General features: G+C 43.9%; 1 long non-coding RNA gene across 6 annotated transcripts in view; it reads left to right on the plus strand.

Moving 5' to 3' along the window:
• LOC307181236 overlaps positions 1 to 24,691 on the plus strand; it is a 1,179,595-nt gene that overhangs the window by 715,758 nt on the left and 439,146 nt on the right. For 4 of the 6 annotated variants that reach the window (XR_013826187.1, XR_013826190.1, XR_013826191.1 and 1 more), the window contains exon 8: positions 20,971 to 21,052. The exons of the other annotated variants lie outside the window; for them this stretch is intronic. This is a non-coding gene — a long non-coding RNA (uncharacterized lncRNA). The remainder of the gene's footprint in view (positions 1 to 20,970; positions 21,053 to 24,691) is intronic. 6 annotated transcript variants of the gene reach the window in all.

The raw sequence follows: 24,691 nt of genomic DNA on the forward strand, positions 1-24,691 counted from the left end.
CCCGTGGAATGGGTACCATGCAATATGACTTCAAAGGGTCTTCATTTGCTCACCGAACCTCTCCAATCCTATCACTGCTGCGTTTATGCCCCTGTACACATGCTTGATTCTCTTTTGGAGACATAGCAATCCATAGGTTTTACAATACTTACTAGTCAGGTACATTCTTAGGCGTTTAATATGCGGTGTTGAGTCCATTTCGTTGAGCAAGGAGTAGCTCTTGTCTATTCCATATTTGACTTAAGGAACTTTATCTGTGCTCATTTCAATCTCTGGTTTTATGCAGCACCCCAACTCACCTTTACCCTTAAGCAAGCATAAGTTGGTTTTCTAAATTTGAGACCCTGTTCTGTTCTGTAATTCAGTTCCTGTGTAGCCAAGTTTCCATTCCGTGTATTACTGATATCTTATGATGTTTCTTTTTCTGTGTGACTTAGTTCAGTTAGAATCATCATACCTGAATCCACTCATTGTGCTGCTAAGGGCCTGATGACACAGATTTCATTGCTGAGTGATATTGCTTTGTAAGTAAATACCACAACTTCTTTATCCATTTTTTACTTTCTGCGATGTTGAACTTGTACTGTAAACGAGGTTCTTGTAAACAGAGCCGTTCCAAACTTTGGGGTGGCTGTGTCTTTTTGATTTTAATTTCCCTACGCTATAGGACCATAAGTGGAAGTGCCCTAGGTTCTGTTGCTTTGTTTTTTAGATGTTTCAGGAAACACCATACACTTCTCCCGAGTAGTTGTTGGCAATTTACATCCCGCCCATCAGCATAGCAAGGCTCCCAGTTCTCCATGGCCTGTCCTGCCTTTCTGGATTTTACACTTTTTTCAGATGGCCCTTTTGACCGGGGGGAAGTGAGACTTCATTGTAGTGCAGATTTCCTTTGCAAGCTTGCTTGGTTGGCCAAAAAGGGCGTATGCGTTTTTTCCTGAATATATTCAGGAAAAAACGCATACGCCCTTTTTGGCCAAGTGCATCATTGTGGACGTTCTGCCTCTTTTCCTATGCTTTCAATGCAATTCCAGTCTACCTCCTGAAATCGGTTTCCTGCAATTCTGCCCCGCTTTCAAGTCCTCTTGGCAGCCTTCCTTCAGTCTATTTTTGGACGATAGCTGTCATTTATAACTCTGCAGGTTTGTGAATTACAGTGCCCCTGAGCTCCTTTCTTCAACTCGCTTTCTTTTGAGCTGGCCGCAACACCGCAGGATGGCTTCAGGCCCTAATCTGGTTCCGGTACGGCACGCTGAGCCTTTGGTTATTTCCTCTTTCTGGTGGGAAATGAGAGTTAAATTTGCCCGTCCAGACACCTCCAGCTAGCCTCTCATTGGTTCTCGCTATTCCTGTTCATCTTCCGCAGAAATTGCAAACTGTGCCAAACAGGAGGGTAAAGGCGCTGACTCTCCAAGTGGGGAGAGTGTTAGTAAAGCGTCTGGAATGTTGCACCCGAGTACCAGGGGAGGAAAACTGAGACATATTTGAACACATCTCCCGTTCACATGGTTGATCATACTTGGGTTCCACATGCATGTTTTAGCTGAAGGAAGAATACCTTAAACCTGGAGAGTTGAGACCCGTGGAATGGGTACCATGCAATATGACTTCAAAGGGTCTTCATTTGCTCACCGAACCTCTCCAATCCTATCACTGCTCGTTTATGCCCCTGTACACATGCTTGATTCTCTTTTGGAGACATAGCAATCCATAGGTTTTACAATACTTACTAGTCAGGTACATTCTTAGGCGTTTAATATGCGGTGTTGAGTCCATTTCGTTGAGCAAGGAGTAGCTCTTGTCTATTCCATATTTGACTTAAGGAACTTTATCTGTGCTCATTTCAATCTCTGGTTTTATGCAGCACCCCAACTCACCTTTACCCTTAAGCAAGCATAAGTTGGTTTTCTAAATTTGAGACCCTGTTCTGTTCTGTAATTCAGTTCCTGTGTAGCCAAGTTTACATTCCGTGTATTACTGATATCTTATGATGTTTCTTTTTCTGTGTGACTTATTTCAGTTAGAATCATCATACCTGAATCCACTCATTGTGCTGCTAAGGGCCTGATGACACAGATTTCATTGCTGAGTGATATTGCTTTGTAAGTAAATACCACAACTTCTTTATCCATTTTTCACTTTCTGCGATGTTGAACTTGTACTGTAAACGAGGTTCTTGTAAACAGAGGCGTCCCAAACTTTGGGGTGGCTGTGTCTTTTTGATTTTAATTTCCCTAAGCTATAGGACCATAAGTGGCAGTGCCCTAGGCTCTGTTGCTTTGTGTTTTAGATGTTTCAGGAAACACCATACACTTCTCCCGAGTGTCTGTTGGCAATTTACATCCCGCCCATCAGCATAACAAGGCTCCCAGTTCTCCATGGCCTGTCCTGCCTTTCTGGATTTTACACTTTTTTCAGATGGCCCTTTTGACCGGGGGGAAGTGAGACTTCATTGTAGTGCAGATTTCCTTTGCAAGCTTGCTTGGTTGGCCAAAAAGGGCGTATGCGTTTTTTCCTGAATATATTCAGGAAAAAACGCATACGCCCTTTTTGGCCAAGTGCATCATTGTGGACGTTCTGCCTCTTTTCCTATGCTTTCAATGCAATTTCAGTCTACCTCCTGAAATCGGTTTCCTGCAATTCTGCCCCGCTTTCAAGTCCTCTTGGCAGCCTTACTTCAGTCTATTTTTGGACGATAGCTGTCATTTATAACTCTGCAGGTTTGTGAATTACAGTGCCCCTGAGCTCCTTTCTTCAACTCGCTTTCTTGTGACCTGGCCGCAACACCGCAGGATGGCTTCAGGCCCTAATCTGGTTCTGGCACGGCACGCTGAGCCTTTGGTTATTTCCTCCTCCTGGTGGGAAATGAGAGTTAAATTTGCCCGTCCAGACACCTCCAGCTAGCCTCTCATTGGTTCTCGCTATTCCTGTTCATCTTCCGCAGAAATTTCAAACTGTGCCAAACAGGAGGTTAAGGGCGCTGACTCTCCAAGTGGGGAGAGTGTTAGTAAAGCGTCTGGAATGTTGCACCCGAGTACCAGGGGAGGAAAACTGAGACATATTTGAACACGTCTCCCGATCACATGGTTGATCATACTCTGGGTTCCACATGCATGTTTTAGCTGAAGGAAGAATACATAAAACCTGGGTAGTTGAAACCCGTGGAATGGGTACCATGCAATATGACTTCAAAGGGTCTTCATTTGCTCACCGAACCTCTCCAATCCTATCACTGCTGCGTTTATGCCCCTGTACACATGCTTGATTATCTTTCGGAGACATAGCAATCCATAGGTTTTAAGATACTTACTAGTCAGGTACATTCTTAGGCGTTTAATATGGGGTGTTGAGTCCATTTCGTTGAGCAAGGAGTAGCTCTTGTCTATTCCATATTTGGCTTAAGGAACTTTATCTGTGCTCATTTCAATCTCTGGTTTTATGCAGCACCCCAACTCACCTTTACCCTTAAGCAAGAATAAGTTGGTTTTCTAAATTTGAGACCCTGTTCTGTTCTGTAATTCAGTTCCTGTGTAGCCAAGTTTACATTCCGTGTATTACTGATATCTTATGATGTTTCTTTTTCTGTGTGACTTATTTCAGTTAGAATCATCATACCTGAATCCACTCATTGTGCTGCTAAGGGCCTGATGACACAGATTTCATTGCTGAGTGATATTGCTTTGTAAGTAAATACCACAACTTCTTTATCCATTTTTCACTTTCTGCGATGTTGAACTTGTACTGTAAACGAGGTTCTTGTAAACAGAGCCGTTCCAAACTTTGGGGTGGCTGTGTCTTTTTGATTTTAATTTCCCTAAGCTATAGGACCATAAGTGAAAGTGCCCTAGGCTCTGTTGCTTTGTTTTTTAGATGTTTCAGGAAACACCTTACACTTCTCCCAAGTGTCTGTTGGCAATTTACATCGCGCCCATCAGCATAACAAGGCTCCCAGTTCTCAATGGCCTGTTGCCTTTCTGGATTTTACACTTTTTTCAGATGGCCCTTTTGGCCGGAGGGAAGTGAGACTTCATTGTAGTGCAGATTTCCTTTGCAAGCTTGCTTGGTTGGCCAAAAAGGGCGTATGCGTTTTTTCCTGAATATATTCAGGAAAAAACGCATACGCCCTTTTTGGCCAAGTGCATCATTGTGGACGTTCTGCCTCTTTTCCTATGCTTTCAATGCAATTCCAGTCTACCTCCTGAAATCGGTTTACTGCAATTCTGCCCCACTTTCAAGTCCTCTTGGCAGCCTTACTTCAGTCTATTTTTGGACGATAGCTGTCATTAATAACTCTGCAGGTTTGTGAATTACAGTGCCCCTGAGCTCCTTTCTTCAACTCGCTTTCTTGTGACCTGGCCGCAACACCGCAGGATGGCTTCAGGCCCTAATCTGGTTCCGTTACGGCACGCTGAGCCGTTGGTTATTTCCTCTTCCTGGTGGGAAATGAGAGTTAAATTTGCCCGTCCAGACACCTCCAGCTAGCCTCTCATTGGTTCTCACTATTCCTGTTCATCTTCCGCAGAAATTGCAAACTGGGCCAAACAGGAGGTTAAAGGCGCTGACTCTCCAAGTGGGGAGAGTGTTAGTAAAGCGTCTGGAATGTTGCACCCGAGTACCAGGGGAGGAAAACTGAGACATATTTGAACACGTCTCCCGTTCACATGGTTGATCATACTTGGGTTCCACATGCATGTTTTAGCTGAAGGAAGAATACCTTAAACCTGGGTAGTTGAAACCCGTGGAATGGGTACCATGCAATATGACTTCAAAGGGTCTTCATTTGCTCACCGAACCTCTCCAATCCTATCACTGCTGCGTTTATGCCCCTGTACACATGCTTGATTCTCTTTTGGAGACATAGCAATCCATAGGTTGTACGATACTTACTAGTCAGGTAAATTCTTAGGCGTTTAATATGCGGTGTTGAGTCCATTTCGTTGAGCAAGGAGTAGCTCTTGTCTATTCCATATTTGACTTAAGGAACTTTATCTGTGCTCATTTCAATCTCTGGTTTTATGCAGCACCCCAACTCACCTTTAACCTTAAGCAAGCATAAGTTGGTTTTCTAAATTTGAGACCCTGTTCTGTTCTGTAATTCAGTTCCTGTGTAGCCAAGTTTACATTCCGTGTATTACTGATATCTTATGATGTTTCTTTTTCTGTGTGACTTAGTTCCGTTAGAATCATCATACCTGAATCCACTCATTGTGATGCTAAGGGCCTGATGACATAGATTTCATTGCTGAGTGATATTGCTTTGTAAGTAAATACCACAACTTCTTTATCCATTTTTCACTTTCTGCGATGTTGAACTTGTACTGTAAACGAGGTTCTTGTAAACAGAGGCGTCCCAAACTTTGGGGTGGCTGTGTCTTTTTGATTTTAATTTCCCTAAGCTATAGGACCATAAGTGGCAGTGCCCTAGGCTCTGTTGCTTTGTTTTTTAGATGTTTCAGGAAACACCATACACTTCTCCCGAGTGGTTGTTGGCAATTTACATCCCGCCCATCAGCATAACAAGGCTCCCAGTTCTCCATGGCCTGTCCTGCCTTTCTGGATTTTACACTTTTTTCAGATGGCCCTTTTGACCGGGGGGAAGTGAGACTTCATTGTAGTGCAGATTTCCTTTGCAAGCTTGCTTGGTTGGCCAAAAAGGGCGTATGCGTTTTTTCCTGAATATATTCAGGAAAAAACGCATACGCCCTTTTTGGCCAAGTGCATCATTGTGGACGTTCTGCCTCTTTTCCTATGCTTTCAATGCAATTCCAGTCTACCTCCTGAAATCGGTTTCCTGCAATTCTGCCCCGCTTTCAAGTCCTCTTGGCAGCCTTACTTCAGTCTATTTTTGGACGATAGCTGTCATTTATAACTCTGCAGGTTTGTGAATTACAGTGCCCCTGAGCTCCTTTCTTCAACTCGCTTTCTTGTGACCTGGCCGCAACACCGCAGGATGGCTTCAGGCCCTAATCTGGTTCCGGCACGGCACGCTGAGCCTTTGGTTATTTCCTCTTCCTGGTGGGAAATGAGAGTTAAATTTGCCCGTCCAGACACCTCCAGCTAGTCTCTCATTGGTTCTCGCTATTCCTGTTCATCTTCCGCAGAAATTGCAAACTGGGCCAAACAGGAGGTTAAAGGCGCTGACTCTCCAAGTGGGGAGAGTGTTAGTAAAGCGTCTGGAATGTTGCACCCGAGTACCAGGGGAGGAAAACTGAGACATATTTGAACACGTCTCCCGTTCACATGGTTGATCATACTTGGGTTCCACATGCATGTTTTACCTGAAGGAAGAATACCTTAAACCTGGAGGGTTAAGACCCGTGTAATGGGTACCATGCAATATGACTTCAAAGGGTCTTCATTTGCTCACCGAACCTCTCCAATCCTATCACTGCTGCGTTTATGCCCCTGTACACATGCTTGATTCTCTTTCGGAGACATAGCAATCCATAGGTTTTAAGATACTTACTAGTCAGGTACATTCTTAGGCGTTGAATATGCGGTGTTGAGTCCATTTCGTTGAGCAAGGAGTAGCTCTTGTCTATTCCATATTTGACTTAAGGAACTTTATCTGTGCTCATTTCAATCTCTGGTTTTATGCAGCACCCCAACTCACCTTTACCCTTAAGCAAGCATAAGTTGGTTTTCTAAATTTGAGACCCTGTTCTGTTCTGTAATTCAGTTCCTGTGTAGCCAAGTTTTCATTCCGTGTATTACTGATATCTTATGATGTTTCTTTTTCTGTGTGACTTATTTCAGTTAGAATCATCATACCTGAATCCACTCATTGTGATGCTAAGGTCCTGATGACATAGATTTCATTGCTGAGTGATATTGCTTTGTAAGTAAATACCACAACTTCTTTATCCATTTTTCACTTTCTGCGATGTTGAACTTGTACTGTAAACGAGGTTCTTGTAAACAGAGGCGTCCCAAACTTTGGGGTGGCTGTGTCTTTTTGATTTTAATTTCCCTAAGCTATAGGACCATAAGTGGCAGTGCCCTAGGCTCTGTTGCTTTGTTTTTTAGATGTTTCAGGAAACACCATACACTTCTCCCGAGTGTCTGTTGGCAATTTACATCCCGCCCATCAGCATAACAAGGCTCCCAGTTCTCCATGGCCTGTCCTGCCTTTCTGGATTTTACACTTTTTTCAGATGGCCCTTTTGACCGGGGGGAAGTGAGACTTCATTGTAGTGCAGATTTCCTTTGCAAGCTTGCTTGGTTGGCCAAAAAGGGCGTATGCGTTTTTTCCTGAATATATTCAGGAAAAAACGCATACGCCCTTTTTGGCCAAGTGCATCATTGTGGACGTTCTGCCTCTTTTCCTATGCTTTCAATGCAATTCCAGTCTACCTCCTGAAATCGGTTTCCTGCAATTCTGCCCCGCTTTCAAGTCCTCTTGGCAGCCTTACTTCAGTCTATTTTTGGACGATAGCTGTCATTTATAACTCTGCAGGTTTGTGAATTACAGTGCCCCTGAGCTCCTTTCTTCAACTCGCTTTCTTGTGACCTGGCCGCAACACCGCAGGATGGCTTCAGGCCCTAATCTGGTTCCGGCACGGCACGCTGAGCCTTTGGTTATTTCCTCTTCCTGGTGGGAAATGAGAGTTAAATTTGCCCGTCCAGACACCTCCAGCTAGTCTCTCATTGGTTCTCGCTATTCCTGTTCATCTTCCGCAGAAATTGCAAACTGGGCCAAACAGGAGGTTAAAGGCGCTGACTCTCCAAGTGGGGAGAGTGTTAGTAAAGCGTCTGGAATGTTGCACCCGAGTACCAGGGGAGGAAAACTGAGACATATTTGAACACGTCTCCCGTTCACATGGTTGATCATACTTGGGTTCCACATGCATGTTTTACCTGAAGGAAGAATACCTTAAACCTGGAGGGTTAAGACCCGTGTAATGGGTACCATGCAATATGACTTCAAAGGGTCTTCATTTGCTCACCGAACCTCTCCAATCCTATCACTGCTGCGTTTATGCCCCTGTACACATGCTTGATTCTCTTTCGGAGACATAGCAATCCATAGGTTTTAAGATACTTACTAGTCAGGTACATTCTTAGGCGTTGAATATGCGGTGTTGAGTCCATTTCGTTGAGCAAGGAGTAGCTCTTGTCTATTCCATATTTGACTTAAGGAACTTTATCTGTGCTCATTTCAATCTCTGGTTTTATGCAGCACCCCAACTCACCTTTACCCTTAAGCAAGCATAAGTTGGTTTTCTAAATTTGAGACCCTGTTCTGTTCTGTAATTCAGTTCCTGTGTAGCCAAGTTTTCATTCCGTGTATTACTGATATCTTATGATGTTTCTTTTTCTGTGTGACTTATTTCAGTTAGAATCATCATACCTGAATCCACTCATTGTGATGCTAAGGTCCTGATGACATAGATTTCATTGCTGAGTGATATTGCTTTGTAAGTAAATACCACAACTTCTTTATCCATTTTTCACTTTCTGCGATGTTGAACTTGTACTGTAAACGAGGTTCTTGTAAACAGAGGCGTCCCAAACTTTGGGGTGGCTGTGTCTTTTTGATTTTAATTTCCCTAAGCTATAGGACCATAAGTGGCAGTGCCCTAGGCTCTGTTGCTTTGTTTTTTAGATGTTTCAGGAAACACCATACACTTCTCCCGAGTGTCTGTTGGCAATTTACATCCCGCCCATCAGCATAACAAGGCTCCCAGTTCTCCATGGCCTGTCCTGCCTTTCTGGATTTTACACTTTTTTCAGATGGCCCTTTTGACCGGGGGGAAGTGAGACTTCATTGTAGTGCAGATTTCCTTTGCAAGCTTGCTTGGTTGGCCAAAAAGGGCGTATGCGTTTTTTCCTGAATATATTCAGGAAAAAACGCATACGCCCTTTTTGGCCAAGTGCATCATTGTGGACGTTCTGCCTCTTTTCCTATGCTTTCAATGCAATTCCAGTCTACCTCCTGAAATCGGTTTCCTGCAATTCTGCCCCACTTTCAAGTCCTCTTGGCAGCCTTACTTCAGTCTATTTTTGGACGATAGCTGTCATTTATAACTCTGCAGGTTTGTGAATTACAGTGCCCCTGAGCTCCTTTCTTCAACTCGCTTTCTTGTGAGCTGGCCGCAACACCGCAGGATGGCTTCAGGCCCTAATCTGGTTCCGGCACGGCACGCTGAGCCTTTGGTTATTTCCTCTTCCTGTTGGGAAATGAGAGTTAAATTTGCCCGTCCAGACACCTCCAGCTAGCCTCTCATTGGTTCTCGCTATTCCTGTTCATCTTCCGCAGAAATTGCAAACTGTGCCAAACAGGAGGTTAAAGGCGCTGACTCTCCAAGTGGGGAGAGTGTTAGTAAAGCGTCTGGAATGTTGCACCCGAGTACCAGGGGAGGAAAAGTGAGACATATTTGAACACGTCTCCCGATCACATGGTTGATCATACTCTGGGTTCCACATGCATGTTTTAGCTGAAGGAAGAATACCTAAAACCTGGGTAGTTGAAACCCGTGGAATGGGTACCATGCAATATGACTTCAAAGGGTCTTCATTTGCTCACCGAACCACTCCAATCCTATCACTGCTGCGTTTATGCCCCTGTACACATGCTTGATTCTCTTTTGGAGACATAGCAATCCATAGGTTTTAAGATACTTACTAGTCAGGTACATTCTTAGGCGTTTAATATGCGGTGTTGAGTCCATTTCGTTGAGCAAGGAGTAGCTCTTGTCTATTCCATATTTGGCTTAAGGAACTTTATCTGTGCTCATTTCAATCTCTGGTTTTATGCAGCAACCCAACTCACCTTTCCCCTTAAGCAAGCATAAGTTGGTTTTCTAAATTTGAGACCCTGTTCTGTTTTGGAATGCAGTTCCTGTGTAGCCAAGTTTACATTCCGTGTATTAGTGATATCTTATGATGTTTCTTTTTCTGTGTGACTTATTTCAGTTAGAATCATCGTACCTGAATCCACTCATTATGCTGCTACGGGCCTGATGACATAGATTTCATTGCTGAGTGATACTGCATTGTACGTAAGTACCACAAGTTCTTTATCCATTTTTCACTTTCTGCGATGTTGAACTTGTACTGTAAACGAGGTTCTTGTAAACAGAGGCGTCCCAAACTTTGGGGTGGCTGTGTCTTTTTGATTTTAATTTCCCTAAGCTATAGGACCATAAGTGGCAGTGCCCTAGGCTCTGTTGCTTTGTTTTTTAGATGTTTCAGGAAACACCATACACTTCTCCCGAGTGTCTGTTGGCAATTTACATCCCGCCCATCAGCATAACAAGGCTCCCAGTTCTCCATGGCCTGTCCTGCCTTTCTGGATTTTACACTTTTTCAGATGGCCCTTTTGACCGGGGGGAAGTGAGACTTCATTGTAGTGCAGATTTCCTTTGCAAGCTTGCTTGGTTGGCCAAAAAGGGCGTATGCATTTTTTCCTGAATGTATTCAGGAAAAAACGCATACGCCCTTTTTGGCCAAGTGCATCATTGTGGACGTTCTGCCTCTTTTCCTATGCTTTCAATGCAATTCCAGTCTACCTCCTGAAATCGGTTTCCTGCAATTCTGCCCCGCTTTCAAGTCCTCTTGGCAGCCTTACTTCAGTCTATTTTTGGACGATAGCTGTCATTTATAACTCTGCAGGTTTGTGAATTACAGTGCCCCTGAGCTCCTTTCTTCAACTCGCTTTCTTTTGAGCTGGCCGCAACACCGCAGGATGGCTTCAGGCCCTAATCTGGTTCCGGCACGGCACGCTGAGCCTTTGGTTAATTCCTCTTCCTGGTGGGAAATGAGAGTTAAATTTGCCCGTCCAGACACCTCCAGCTAGCCTCTCATTGGTTCTCGCTATTCCTGTTCATCTTCCGCAGAAATTGCAAACTGGGCCAAACAGGAGGTTAAAGGGACTGACTCTCCAAGTCGGGAGAGTGTTAGTAAAGCGTCTGGAATGTTGCACCCGAGTACCAGGGTACGAAAACTGAGACATATTTGAACACGTCTCCCGATCACATGGTTGATCATACTCTAGGTTCCACATGCATGTTTTAGCTGAAGGAAGAATACCTTAAACATGGGTAGTTGAAACCCGTGGAATGGGTACCATGCAATATGACTTCAAAGGGTCTTCATTTGCTCACCGAACCTCTCCAATCCTATCACTGCTGCGTTTATGCCCCTGTACACATGCTTGATTCTCGTTCGGAGACATAGCAATCCATAGGTTTTAAGATACTTACTAGTCAGGTACATTCTTAGGCGTTTAATATGCGGTGTTGAGTCCATTTCGTTGAGCAAGGAGTAGCTCTTGTCTATTCCATATTTGACTTAAGGAACTTTATCTGTGCTCATTTCAATCTCTGGTTTTATGCAGCACCCCAACTCACCTTTACCCTTAAGCAAGCATAAGTTGGTTTTCTAAATTTGAGACCCTGTTCTGTTCTGTAATTCAGTTCCTGTGTAGCCAAGTTTCCATTCCGTGTATTACTGATATCTTATGATGTTTCTTTTTCTGTGTGACTTACTTCAGTTAGAATCATCATACCTGAATCCACTCATTGTGCTGCTAAGGGCCTGATGACACAGATTTCATTGCTGAGTGATATTGCTTTGTAAGTAAATACCACAACTTCTTTATCCATTTTTTACTTTCTGCGATGTTGAACTTGTACTGTAAACGAGGTTCTTGTAAACAGAGCCGTTCCAAACTTTCGGGTGGCTGTGTCTTTTTGATTTTAATTTCCCTACGCTATAGGACCATAAGTGGAAGTGCCCTAGGTTCTGTTGCTTTGTTTTTTAGATGTTTCAGGAAACACCATACACTTCTCCCGAGTGGTTGTTGGCAATTTACATCCCGCCCATCAGCATAACAAGGCTCCCAGTTCTCCATGGCCTGTCTTGCCTTTCTGGATTTTACACTTTTTTCAGATGGCCCTTTTGACCGGGGGGAAGTGAGACTTCATTGTAGTGCAGATTTCCTTTGCAAGCTTGCTTGGTTGGCCAAAAAGGGCGTATGCGTTTTTTCCTGAATATATTCAGGAAAAAACGCATACGCCCTTTTTGGCCAAGTGCATCATTGTGGACGTTCTGCCTCTTTTCCTATGCTTTCAAATCAATTCCAGTCTACCTCCTGAAATCGGTTTCCTGCAATTCTGCCCCGCTTTCAAGTCCTCTTGGCAGCCTTCCTTCAGTCTATTTTTGGACGATAGCTGTCATTTATAACTCTGCAGGTTTGTGAATTACAGTGCCCCTGAGCTCCTTTCTTCAACTCGCTTTCTTTTGAGCTGGCCGCAACACCGCAGGATGGCTTCAGGCCCTAATCTGGTTCCGGTACGGCACGCTGAGCCTTTGGTTATTTCCTCTTCCTGGTGGGAAATGAGAGTTAAATTTGCCCGTCCAGACACCTCCAGCTAGCCTCTCATTGGTTCTCGCTATTCCTGTTCATCTTCCGCAGAAATTGCAAACTGTGCCAAACAGGAGGTTAAAGGCGCTGACTCTCCAAGTGGGGAGAGTGTTAGTAAAGCGTCTGGAATGTTGCACCCGAGTACCAGGGGAGGAAAACTGAGACATATTTGAACACGTCTCCCGTTCACATGGTTGATCATACTTGGGTTCCACATGCATGTTTTAGCTGAAGGAAGAATACCTTAAACCTGGAGAGTTGAGACCCGTGGAATGGGTACCATGCAATATGACTTCAAAGGGTCTTCATTTGCTCACCGAACCTCTCCAATCCTATCACTGCTGCGTTTATGCCCCTGTACACATGCTTGATTCTCTTTTGGAGACATAGCAATCCATAGGTTTTACAATACTTACTAGTCAGGTACATTCTTAGGCGTTTAATATGCGGTGTTGAGTCCATTTCGTTGAGCAAGGAGTAGCTCTTGTCTATTCCATATTTGACTTAAGGAACTTTATCTGTGCTCATTTCAATCTCTGGTTTTATGCAGCACCCCAACTCACCTTTACCCTTAAGCAAGCATAAGTTGGTTTTCTAAATTTGAGACCCTGTTCTGTTCTGTAATTCAGTTCCTGTGTAGCCAAGTTTCCATTCCGTGTATTACTGATATCTTATGATGTTTCTTTTTCTGTGTGACTTAGTTCAGTTAGAATCATCATACCTGAATCCACTCATTGTGCTGCTAAGGGCCTGATGAGACAGATTTCATTGCTGAGTGATATTGCTTTGTAAGTAAATACCACAACTTCTTTATCCATTTTTTACTTTCTGCGATGTTGAACTTGTACTGTAAACGAGGTTCTTGTAAACAGAGCCGTTCCAAACTTTGGGGTGGCTGTGTCTTTTTGATTTTAATTTCCCTACGCTATAGGACCATAAGTGGAAGTGCCCTAGGTTCTGTTGCTTTGTTTTTTAGATGTTTCAGGAAACACCATACACTTCTCCCGAGTAGTTGTTGGCAATTTACATCCCGCCCATCAGCATAACAAGGCTCCCAGTTCTCCATGGCCTGTCCTGCCTTTCTGGATTTTACACTTTTTTCAGATGGCCCTTTTGACCGGGGGGAAGTGAGACTTCATTGTAGTGCAGATTTCCTTTGCAAGCTTGCTTGGTTGGCCAAAAAGGGCGTATGCGTTTTTTCCTGAATATATTCAGGAAAAAACGCATACGCCCTTTTTGGCCAAGTGCATCATTGTGGACGTTCTGCCTCTTTTCCTATGCTTTCAATGCAATTCCAGTCTACCTCCTGAAATCGGTTTCCTGCAATTCTGCCCCGCTTTCAAGTCCTCTTGGCAGCCTTACTTCAGTCTATTTTTGGACGATAGCTGTCATTTATAACTCTGCAGGTTTGTGAATTACAGTGCCCCTGAGCTCCTTTCTTCAACTCTCTTTCTTGTGACCTGGCCGCAACACCGCAGGATGGCTTCAGGCCCTAATCTGGTTCCGGCCCGGAATGCTGAGCCTTTGGTTAATTCCTCTTCCTGGTGGGAAATGAGAGTTAAATTTGCCAGTCCAGATACCTCCAGCTAGCCTCTCATTGGTTCTCGCTATTCCTGTTCATCTTCCGCAGAAATTGCAAACTGGGCCAAACAGGAGGTTAAAGGGACTGACTCTCCAAGTCGGGAGAGTGTTAGTAAAGCGTCTGGAATGTTGCACCCGAGTACCAGGGTACGAAAACTGAGACATATTTGAACACGTCTCCCGATCACATGGTTGATCATACTCTAGGTTCCACATGCATGTTTTAGCTGAAGGAAGAATACCTTAAACATGGGTAGTTGAAACCCGTGGAATGGGTACCATGCAATATGACTTCAAAGGGTCTTCATTTGCTCACCGAACCTCTCCAATCCTATCACTGCTGCGTTTATGCCCCTGTACACATGCTTGATTCTCGTTCGGAGACATAGCAATCCATAGGTTTTAAGATACTTACTAGTCAGGTACATTCTTAGGCGTTTAATATGCGGTGTTGAGTCCATTTCGTTGAGCAAGGAGTAGCTCTTGTCTATTCCATATTTGACTTAAGGAACTTTATCTGTGCTCATTTCAATCTCTGGTTTTATGCAGCACCCCAACTCACCTTTACCCTTAAGCAAGCATAAGTTGGTTTTCTAAATTTGAGACCCTGTTCTGTTCTGTAATTCAGTTCCTGTGTAGCCAAGTTTCCATTCCGTGTATTACTGATATCTTATGATGTTTCTTTTTCTGTGTGACTTACTTCAGTTAGAATCATCATACCTGAATCCACTCATTGTGCTGCTAAGGGCCTGATGACACAGATTTCATTGCTGAGTGATATTGCTTTGTAAGTAAATACCACAACTTCTTTATCCATTTTTTACTTTCTGCGATGTTGAACTTGTACTGTAAACGAGGTTCTTGTAAACAGAGCCGTTCCAAACTTTGGGGTGGCTGTGTCTTTTTGATTTTAATTTCCCTACGCTATAGGACCATAAGTGGAAGTGCCCTAGGTTCTGTTGCTTTGTTTTTTAGATGTTTCAGGAAACACCATACACTTCTCCCGAGTGGTTGTTGGCAATTTACATCCCGCCCATCAGCATAACAAGGCTCCCAGTTCTCCATGGCCTGTCTTGCCTTTCTGGATTTTACACTTTTTTCAGATGGCCCTTTTGACCGGGGGGAAGTGAGACTTCATTGTAGTGCAGATTTCCTTTGCAAGCTTGCTTGGTTGGCCAAAAAGGGCGTATGCGTTTTTTCCTGAATATATTCAGGAAAAAACGCATACGCCCTTTTTGGCCAAGTGCATCATTGTGGACGTTCTGCCTCTTTTCCTATGCTTTCAATGCAATTCCAGTCTACCTCCTGAAATCGGTTTCCTGCAATTCTGCCCCGCTTTCAAGTCCTCTTGGCAGCCTTCCTTCAGTCTATTTTTGGACGATAGCTGTCATTTATAACTCTGCAGGTTTGTGAATTACAGTGCCCCTGAGCTCCTTTCTTCAACTCGCTTTCTTTTGAGCTGGCCGCAACACCGCAGGATGGCTTCAGGCCCTAATCTGGTTCCGGTACGGCACGCTGAGCCTTTGGTTATTTCCTCTTCCTGGTGGGAAATGAGAGTTAAATTTGCCCGTCCAGACACCTCCAGCTAGCCTCTCATTGGTTCTCGCTATTCCTGTTCATCTTCCGCAGAAATTGCAAACTGTGCCAAACAGGAGGTTAAAGGCGCTGACTCTCCAAGTGGGGAGAGTGTTAGTAAAGCGTCTGGAATGTTGCACCCGAGTACCAGGGGAGGAAAACTGAGACATATTTGAACACGTCTCCCGTTCACATGGTTGATCATACTTGGGTTCCACATGCATGTTTTAGCTGAAGGAAGAATACCTTAAACCTGGAGAGTTGAGACCCGTGGAATGGGTACCATGCAATATGACTTCAAAGGGTCTTCATTTGCTCACCAAACCTCTCCAATCCTATCACTGCTGCGTTTATGCCCCTGTACACATGCTTGATTCTCTTTTGGAGACATAGCAATCCATAGGTTTTACAATACTTACTAGTCAGGTACATTCTTAGGCGTTTAATATGCGGTGTTGAGTCCATTTCGTTGAGCAAGGAGTAGCTCTTGTCTATTCCATATTTGACTTAAGGAACTTTATCTGTGCTCATTTCAATCTCTGGTTTTATGCAGCACCCCAACTCACCTTTACCCTTAAGCAAGCATAAGTTGGTTTTCTAAATTTGAGACCCTGTTCTGTTCTGTAATTCAGTTCCTGTGTAGCCAAGTTTCCATTCCGTGTATTACTGATATCTTATGATGTTTCTTTTTCTGTGTGACTTAGTTCAGTTAGAATCATCATACCTGAATCCACTCATTGTGCTGCTAAGGGCCTGATGACACAGATTTCATTGCTGAGTGATATTGCTTTGTAAGTAAATACCACAACTTCTTTATCCATTTTTTACTTTCTGCGATGTTGAACTTGTACTGTAAACGAGGTTCTTGTAAACAGAGCCGTTCCAAACTTTGGGGTGGCTGTGTCTTTTTGATTTTAATTTCCCTACGCTATAGGACCATAAGTGGAAGTGCCCTAGGTTCTGTTGCTTTGTTTTTTAGATGTTTCAGGAAACACCATACACTTCTCCCGAGTAGTTGTTGGCAATTTACATCCCGCCCATCAGCATAACAAGGCTCCCAGTTCTCCATGGCCTGTCCTGCCTTTCTGGATTTTACACTTTTTTCAGATGGCCCTTTTGACCGGGGGGAAGTGAGACTTCATTGTAGTGCAGATTTCCTTTGCAAGCTTGCTTGGTTGGCCAAAAAGGGCGTATGCGTTTTTTCCTGAATATATTCAGGAAAAAACGCATACGCCCTTTTTGGCCAAGTGCATCATTGTGGACGTTCTGCCTCTTTTCCTATGCTTTCAATGCAATTCCAGTCTACCTCCTGAAATCGGTTTCCTGCAATTCTGCCCCGCTTTCAAGTCCTCTTGGCAGCCTTCCTTCAGTCTATTTTTGGACGATAGCTGTCATTTATAACTCTGCAGGTTTGTGAATTACAGTGCCCCTGAGCTCCTTTCTTCAACTCGCTTTCTTTTGAGCTGGCCGCAACACCGCAGGATGGCTTCAGGCCCTAATCTGGTTCCGGTACGGCACGCTGAGCCTTTGGTTATTTCCTCTTCCTGGTGGGAAATGAGAGTTAAATTTGCCCGTCCAGACACCTCCAGCTAGCCTCTCATTGGTTCTCGCTATTCCTGTTCATCTTCCGCAGAAATTGCAAACTGTGCCAAACAGGAGGGTAAAGGCGCTGACTCTCCAAGTGGGGAGAGTGTTAGTAAAGCGTCTGGAATGTTGCACCCGAGTACCAGGGGAGGAAAACTGAGACATATTTGAACACATCTCCCGTTCACATGGTTGATCATACTTGGGTTCCACATGCATGTTTTAGCTGAAGGAAGAATACCTTAAACCTGGAGAGTTGAGACCCGTGGAATGGGTACCATGCAATATGACTTCAAAGGGTCTTCATTTGCTCACCGAACCTCTCCAATCCTATCACTGCTCGTTTATGCCCCTGTACACATGCTTGATTCTCTTTTGGAGACATAGCAATCCATAGGTTTTACAATACTTACTAGTCAGGTACATTCTTAGGCGTTTAATATGCGGTGTTGAGTCCATTTCGTTGAGCAAGGAGTAGCTCTTGTCTATTCCATATTTGACTTAAGGAACTTTATCTGTGCTCATTTCAATCTCTGGTTTTATGCAGCACCCCAACTCACCTTTACCCTTAAGCAAGCATAAGTTGGTTTTCTAAATTTGAGACCCTGTTCTGTTCTGTAATTCAGTTCCTGTGTAGCCAAGTTTACATTCCGTGTATTACTGATATCTTATGATGTTTCTTTTTCTGTGTGACTTATTTCAGTTAGAATCATCATACCTGAATCCACTCATTGTGCTGCTAAGGGCCTGATGACACAGATTTCATTGCTGAGTGATATTGCTTTGTAAGTTAATACCACAACTTCTTTATCCATTTTTCACTTTCTGCGATGTTGAACTTGTACTGTAAACGAGGTTCTTGTAAACAGAGGCGTCCCAAACTTTGGGGTGGCTGTGTCTTTTTGATTTTAATTTCCCTAAGCTATAGGACCATAAGTGGCAGTGCCCTAGGCTCTGTTGCTTTGTGTTTTAGATGTTTCAGGAAACACCATACACTTCTCCCGAGTGTCTGTTGGCAATTTACATCCCGCCCATCAGCATAACAAGGCTCCCAGTTCTCCATGGCCTGTCCTGCCTTTCTGGATTTTACACTTTTTTCAGATGGCCCTTTTGACCGGGGGGAAGTGAGACTTCATTGTAGTGCAGATTTCCTTTGCAAGCTTGCTTGGTTGGCCAAAAAGGGCGTATGCGTTTTTTCCTGAATATATTCAGGAAAAAACGCATACGCCCTTTTTGGCCAAGTGCATCATTGTGGACGTTCTGCCTCTTTTCCTATGCTTTCAATGCAATTTCAGTCTACCTCCTGAAATCGGTTTCCTGCAATTCTGCCCCGCTTTCAAGTCCTCTTGGCAGCCTTACTTCAGTCTATTTTTGGACGATAGCTGTCATTTATAACTCTGCAGGTTTGTGAATTACAGTGCCCCTGAGCTCCTTTCTTCAACTCGCTTTCTTGTGACCTGGCCGCAACACCGCAGGATGGCTTCAGGCCCTAATCTGGTTCTGGCACGGCACGCTGAGCCTTTGGTTATTTCCTCCTCCTGGTGGGAAATGAGAGTTAAATTTGCCCGTCCAGACACCTCCAGCTAGCCTCTCATTGGTTCTCGCTATTCCTGTTCATCTTCCGCAGAAATTTCAAACTGTGCCAAACAGGAGGTTAAGGGCGCTGACTCTCCAAGTGGGGAGAGTGTTAGTAAAGCGTCTGGAATGTTGCACCCGAGTACCAGGGGAGGAAAACTGAGACATATTTGAACACGTCTCCCGATCACATGGTTGATCATACTCTGGGTTCCACATGCATGTTTTAGCTGAAGGAAGAATACATAAAACCTGGGTAGTTGAAACCCGTGGAATGGGTACCATGCAATATGACTTCAAAGGGTCTTCATTTGCTCACCGAACCTCTCCAATCCTATCACTGCTGCGTTTATGACCCTGTACACATGCTTGATTCTCTTTCGGAGACATAGCAATCTATAGATTTTAAGATACTTACTAGTCAGGTACATTCTTAGGCGTTTAATATGCGGTGTTGAGTCCATTTCGTTGAGCAAGGAGTAGCTCTTGTCTATTCCATATTTGGCTAAGGAACTTTATCTGTGCTCATTTCAATCTCTGGTTTTATGCAGCACCCCAACTCACCTTTACCCTTAAGCAAGCATAAGTTGGTTTTCTAAATTTGAGACCCTGTTCTGTTCGGTAATTCAGTTCCTGTGTAGCCAAGTTTACATTCCGTGTATTACTGATATCTTATGATGTTTCTTTTTCTGTGTGACTTATTTCAGTTAGAATCATCATACCTGAATCCACTCATTGTGCTGCTAAGGGCCTGATGACACAGATTTCATTGCTGAGTGATATTGCTTTGTAAGTAAATACCACAACTTCTTTATCCATTTTTCACTTTCTGCGATGTTGAACTTGTACTGTAAACGAGGTTCTTGTAAACAGAGCCGTTCCAAACTTTGGGGTGGCTGTGTCTTTTTGATTTTAATTTCCCTAAGCTATAGGACCATAAGTGAAAGTGCCCTAGGCTCTGTTGCTTTGTTTTTTAGATGTTTCAGGAAACACCTTACACTTCTCCCAAGTGTCTGTTGGCAATTTACATCGCGCCCATCAGCATAACAAGGCTCCCAGTTCTCAATGGCCTGTTGCCTTTCTGGATTTTACACTTTTTTCAGATGGCCCTTTTGGCCGGAGGGAAGTGAGACTTCATTGTAGTGCAGATTTCCTTTGCAAGCTTGCTTGGTTGGCCAAAAAGGGCGTATGCGTTTTTTCCTGAATATATTCAGGAAAAAACGCATACGCCCTTTTTGGCCAAGTGCATCATTGTGGACGTTCTGCCTCTTTTCCTATGCTTTCAATGCAATTCCAGTCTACCTCCTGAAATCGGTTTCCTGCAATTCTGCCCCACTTTCAAGTCCTCTTGGCAGCCTTACTTCAGTCTATTTTTGGACGATAGCTGTCATTTATAACTCTGCAGGTTTGTGAATTACAGTGCCCCTGAGCTCCTTTCTTCAACTCGCTTTCTTGTGACCTGGCCGCAACACCGCAGGATGGCTTCAGGCCCTAATCTGGTTCCGGCACGGCACGCTGAGCCTTTGGTTATTTCCTCTTCCTGGTGGGAAATGAAAGTTAAATTTGCCCGTCCAGACACCTCCAGCTAGCCTCTCATTGGTTCTCGCTATTCCTGTTCATCTTCCGCAGAAATTGCAAACTGGGCCAAACAGGAGGTTAAAGGCGCTGACTCTCCAAGTGGGGAGAGTGTTAGTAAAGCCTCTGGAATGTTGCACCCGAGTACCAGGGGAGGAAAACTGAGACATATTTGAACACGTCTCCCGTTCACATGGTTGATCATACTTGGGTTCCACATGCATGTTTTAGCTGAAGGAAGAATACCTTAAACCTGGAGAGTTGAAACCCGTGGAATGGGTACCATGCAATATGACTTCAAAGGGTCTTCATTTGCTCACCGAACCTCTCCAATCCTATCACTGCTGCGTTTATGCCCCTGTACACATGCTTGATTCTCTTTTGGAGACATAGCAATCCATAGGTTGTACGATACTTACTAGTCAGGTACATTCTTAGGCGTTTAATATGCGGTGTTGAGTCCATTTCGTTGAGCAAGGAGTAGCTCTTGTCTATTCCATATTTGACTTAAGGAACTTTATCTGTGCTCATTTCAATCTCTGGTTTTATGCAGCACCCCAACTCACCTTTACCCTTAAGCAAGCATAAGTTGGTTTTCTAAATTTGAGACCCTGTTCTGTTCTGTAATTCAGTTCCTGTGTAGCCAAGTTTACATTCCGTGTATTACTGATATCTTATGATGTTTCTTTTTCTGTGTGACTTAGTTCCGTTAGAATCATCATACCTGAATCCACTCATTGTGATGCTAAGGGCCTGATGACATAGATTTCATTGCTGAGTGATATTGCTTTTTAAGTAAATACCACAACTTCTTTATCCATTTTTCACTTTCTGCGATGTTGAACTTGTACTGTAAACGAGGTTCTTGTAAACAGAGGCGTCCCAAACTTTGGGGTGGCTGTGTCTTTTTGATTTTAATTTCCCTAAGCTATAGGACCATAAGTGGCAGTGCCCTAGGCTCTGTTGCTTTGTTTTTTAGATGTTTCAGGAAACACCATACACTTCTCCCGAGTGGTTGTTGGCAATTTACATCCCGCCCATCAGCATAACAAGGCTCCCAGTTCTCCATGGCCTGTCCTGCCTTTCTGGATTTTACACTTTTTTCAGATGGCCCTTTTGACCGGGGGGAAGTGAGACTTCATTGTAGTGCAGGTTTCCTTTGCAAGCTTGCTTGGTTGGCCAAAAAGGGCGTATGCGTTTTTTCCTGAATATATTCAGGAAAAAACACATACGCCCTTTTTGGCCAAGTGCATCATTGTGGACGTTCTGCCTCTTTTCCTATGCTTTCAATGCAATTCCAGTCTACCTCCTGAAATCGGTTTCCTGCAATTCTGCCCCGCTTTCAAGTCCTCTTGGCAGCCTTACTTCAGTCTATTTTTGGATGATAGCTGTCATTTATAACTCTGCAGGTTTGTGAATTACAGTGCCCCTGAGCTCCTTTCTTCAACTCGCTTTCTTGTGACCTGGCCGCAACACCGCAGGATGGCTTCAGGCCCTAATCTGGTTCCGGCCCGGCATGCTGAGCCTTTGGTTAATTCCTCTTCCTGGTGGGAAATGAGAGTTAAATTTGCCCGTCCAGACACCTCCAGCTAGCCTCTCATTGGTTCTCGCTATTCCTGTTCATCTTCCACAGAAATTGCAAACTGGGCCAAACAGGAGGTTAAAGGCGCTGACTCTCCAAGTGGGGAGAGTGTTAGTAAAGCGTCTGGAATGTTGCACCCGAGTACCAGGGGAGGAAAACTGAGACATATTTGAACACGTCTCCCGATCACATGGTTGATCATACTCTGGGTTCCACATGCATGTTTTAGCTGAAGGAAGAATACCTAAAACCTGGGTAGTTGAAACCCGTGGAATGGGTACCATGCAATATGACTTCAAAGGGTCTTCATTTGCTCACCGAACCTCTCCAATCCTATCACTGCTGCGTTTATGCCCCTGTACACATGCTTGATTCTCTTTCGGAGACATAGCAATCCATAGGTTTTAAGATACTTACTAGTCAGGTACATTCTTAGGCGTTTAATATTGGGTGTTGAGTCCATTTCGTTGAGCAAGGAGTAGCTCTTGTCTATTCCATATTTGGCTTAAGGAACTTTATCTGTGCTCATTTCAATCTCTGGTTCCATGCAGCAACCCAACTCACCTTTCCCCTTAAGCAAGCATAAGTTGGTTTTCTAAATTTGAGGACCTGTTCTGTTTTGGAATTCAGTTCCTGTGTAGTCAAGTTTACATTCCGTGTATTAGTGATATCTTATGATGTTTCTTTTTCTGTGTGACTTATTTCAGTTAGAATCATCGTACCTGAATCCACTCATTGTGCTGCTAAGGGCCTGATGACATAGATTTCATTGCTGAGTGATATTGCTTTGTAAGTAAATACCACAACTTCTTTATCCATTTTTCACTTTCTGCGATGTTGAACTTGTACTGTAAACGAGGTTCTTGTAAACAGAGCCCTTCCAAACTTTGGGGTGGCTGTGTCTTTTTGATTTTAATTTCCCTAAGCTATAGGACCATAAGTGGAAGTGCCCTAGGTTCTGTTGCTTTCTTTTTTAGATGTTTCAGGAAACACCATACACTTCTCCCGAGTGGTTGTTGGCAATTTACATCCCGCCCATCAGCATAACAAGGCTCCCAGTTCTCCATGGCCTGTCCTGCCTTTCTGGATTTTACACTTTTTTCAGATGGCCCTTTTGACCGGGGGGAAGTGAGACTTCATTGTAGTGCAGATTTCCTTTGCAAGCTTGCTTGGTTGGCCAAAAAGGGCGTATGCGTTTTTTCCTGAATATATTCAGGAAAAAACGCATACGCCCTTTTTGGCCAAGTGCATCATTGTGGACGTTCTGCCTCTTTTCCTATGCTTTCAATGCAATTCCAGTCTACCTCCTGAAATCGGTTTCCTGCAATTCTGCCCCGCTTTCAAGTCCTCTTGGCAGCCTTCCTTCAGTCTATTTTTGGACGATAGCTGTCATTTATAACTCTGCAGGTTTGTGAATTACAGTGCCCCTGAGCTCCTTTCTTCAACTCGCTTTCTTGTGAGCTGGCCGCAACACCGCAGGATGGCTTCAGGCCCTAATCTGGTTCCGGCACGGCACGCTGAGCCTTTGGTTATTTCCTCTTCCTGGTGGGAAATGAGAGTTAAATTTGCCCGTCCAGACACCTCCAGCTAGTCTCTCATTGGTTCTCGCTATTCCTGTTCATCTTCCGCAGAAATTGCAAACTGGGCCAAACAGGAGGTTAAAGGGACTGACTCTCCAAGTCGGGAGAGTGTTAGTAAAGCGTCTGGAATGTTGCACCTGAGTACCAGGGGAGGAAAACTGAGACATATTTGAACACGTCTCCCGATCACATGGTTGATCATACTCTGGGTTCCACATGCATGTTTTAGCTGAAGGAAGAATACCTTAAACCTGGGTAGTTGAAACCCGTGGAATGGGTACCATGCAATATGACTTCAAAGGGTCTTCATTTGCTCACCGAACTTCTCCAATCCTATCACTGCTGCGTTTATGCCCCTGTACACATGCTTGATTCTCTTTTGGAGACATAGCAATCCATAGGTTTTAAGATACTTACTAGTCAGGTACATTCTTAGGCGTTTAATATGGGGTGTTGAGTCCATTTCGTTGAGCAAGGAGTAGCTCTTGTCTATTCCATATTTGGCTTAAGGAACTTTATCTGTGCTCATTTCAATCTCTGGTTTTATGCAGCACCCCAACTCACCTTTACCCTTAAGCAAGAATAAGTTGGTTTTCTAAATTTGAGACCCTGTTCTGTTCTGTAATTCAGTTCCTGTGTAGCCAAGTTTACATTCCGTGTATTACTGATATCTTATGATGTTTCTTTTTCTGTGTGACTTATTTCAGTTAGAATCATCATACCTGAATCCACTCATTGTGCTGCTAAGGGCCTGATGACACAGATTTCATTGCTGAGTGATATTGCTTTGTAAGTAAATACCACAACTTCTTTATCCATTTTTCACTTTCTGCGATGTTGAACTTGTACTGTAAACGAGGTTCTTGTAAACAGAGCCGTTCCAAACTTTGGGGTGGCTGTGTCTTTTTGATTTTAATTTCCCTAAGCTATAGGACCATAAGTGGAAGTGCCCTAGGCTCTGTTGCTTTGTTTTTTAGATGTTTCAGGAAACACCATACACTTCTCCCAAGTGTCTGTTGGCAATTTACATCGCGCCCATCAGCATAACAAGGCTCCCAGTTCTCAATGGCCTGTTGCCTTTCTGGATTTTACACTTTTTTCAGATGGCCCTTTTGGCCGGACTGAAGTGAGACTTCATTGTAGTGCAGATTTCCTTTGCAAGCTTGCTTGGTTGGCCAAAAAGGGCGTATGCGTTTTTTCCTGAATATATTCAGGAAAAAACGCATACGCCCTTTTTGGCCAAGTGCATCATTGTGGACGTTCTGCCTCTTT

The sequence above is a fragment of the Stenella coeruleoalba genome, assembly GCF_951394435.1.
Source record: "Stenella coeruleoalba genome assembly, contig: scaffold_98, whole genome shotgun sequence".
In the NCBI taxonomy this organism is placed as follows: Eukaryota; Metazoa; Chordata; class Mammalia; order Artiodactyla; family Delphinidae; genus Stenella; species Stenella coeruleoalba.